This window comes from Pyxicephalus adspersus, chromosome Z, assembly GCF_032062135.1.
Source record: "Pyxicephalus adspersus chromosome Z, UCB_Pads_2.0, whole genome shotgun sequence".
Lineage (NCBI taxonomy): Eukaryota > Metazoa > Chordata > Amphibia > Anura > Pyxicephalidae > Pyxicephalus > Pyxicephalus adspersus.
This window is the reverse complement of record NC_092871.1, coordinates 7,722,878-7,724,524: the sequence shown is the minus strand read 5'-3', so window position 1 is coordinate 7,724,524 and position 1,647 is coordinate 7,722,878. Positions and strand designations below refer to the sequence as shown.

The following is a 1,647-nucleotide window of genomic DNA, read 5'->3' as shown; positions in this document are numbered from 1 at the left end:
GCATGTAAGGATTTCAGCGCTTTTGCAGAGTGAATTTTTTTTCCCTAATTTTTAGTGCTGAACAAAATTGAATCACTTTAGTATTTAATATGTTTTATAATATGCATGTATGTATGTAAGCTATTAGGATTTGAGCACAGGCATGTTACATATTTATCATTACCAGCTTTTGCCAAGGGCACAGCAGGGCAACAGAAATACCTTGGGCTGGAAATAATCAGTTATGCTTGATTAACCACAGCATTGTAAGAGAAAATAGTTAAGTGACAAGTATTTGTCCTGGACTATAATCTGTTGATGTGTATCCTATGCCTGATTTCTCCTTGTCCTAATGACAGTGCAAGTATCTTGAAAGCTTATACAACTTGACTTTTTTCTTCAGTTAGCAGAAATCTTCCGTTGAGCTGCACACTCAAGGTATGCAGGTTGCTACTTCTCATTCTGAATCTGAATGCAAATATCAATCCTTTTATATTCTGATTAACAGTTTTTGATTGTTGTATAACTTAATTTATGTTTTATCTATTGTCAATGCAATAATTACATTTTTTTTTCAAAAATGTTTTTTTTACCTTTTATGAGTTTCTATACAATAACCAAAAATGTGATTTTAGTTTATTATGCAGGTGTATAAAGTTCATAACAGAAGAACAAGTAACATTATATTTAGCATTTATGAATCATTTACCATGTTATTGGAGGGTTCTGAAGAAAGTCAAAAGAAGACGGGGGCATAGGACGGGGGGTAGGATATGTTAAAATTGAATGATTTTGGAAATAGAGATCTTGATACAATATTATAGATTTTTTTTTCTTTTTTTTAATTTCCTACCCCTAGAAAGAGGAGTACCAAGGAGGTAATCAACACCTGAGTATCCCAACAGGAGAGTTCTTCTAAGTATTCACTCTTTGGGGTACTCAAGTGTTGATTACCTCCTTGGTACCCCTTATTCTTCTCCTCTTGTTTGGATTTTAAAGCACAGTGACTACATTATGCAAGTAATTAATCACCCCTGGGACATATGTGATTGATTCTTTTTGTACCTATTGATTGTATTATTGTACCAAACTGAATACTCTTGCTTTTTCACGTTATAGATATAATATGTACTTATTGTGTTTTATTTATCTTTATTTCTTATTTTTGTATCTGTTAGTTACAGTTACCTTTCCCTTATGTCTCTGATCTCAAAAATCCCCTGATGAAGCCCTCCTGGCGAAACACGTCAGGTAGTGAGACTATCACAATAAATATGTTTATTCACTACTTGTAAAGTATAAACACTGTATTTTTTGTGAGTAGGATTTTGGTTATGATCCAAGCCCCTCATAGAATCGGAATTATATGTTATTAGAAACATGATAATTCTGATTTAATAAACGGTTATTATTTTCCATTTGCCAAAATAGCCTACTCCTATTTCTCTTCTCTTACTTCTAAATCCTATCTAATAAGGCTGGGCAACAAGTAAAGAATGTTTTCAGTGCTTTTGGGTAATAATAGAAAGAACCCTTCCTCACACCCCTCTTTTTATCAATAGATAATAAATTAAGTCAAAATCCCCAGGTAGGGAACTGTTATCCAAGGAGCCATATGTTAGGAATATTAAGATTTTACCTACTACATTTTTTGTTCGATTTTTTTTT

At 32.6% G+C, this 1,647-nt stretch overlaps 1 protein-coding gene across 1 annotated transcript in view; it reads left to right on the top strand.

Annotated features, from left to right (window-relative positions):
- Positions 1-299: 299 nt before the first annotated feature.
- The window catches only part of LOC140343579 (carbohydrate sulfotransferase 6-like), a 6,412-nt gene continuing 5,064 nt past the window's right edge, over positions 300-1,647 (top strand). Inside the window, exon 1 of the mRNA XM_072430292.1 lies at positions 300-417. The gene's annotated coding sequence lies outside the window, so the exon portion shown is untranslated. The remainder of the gene's footprint in view (positions 418-1,647) is intronic.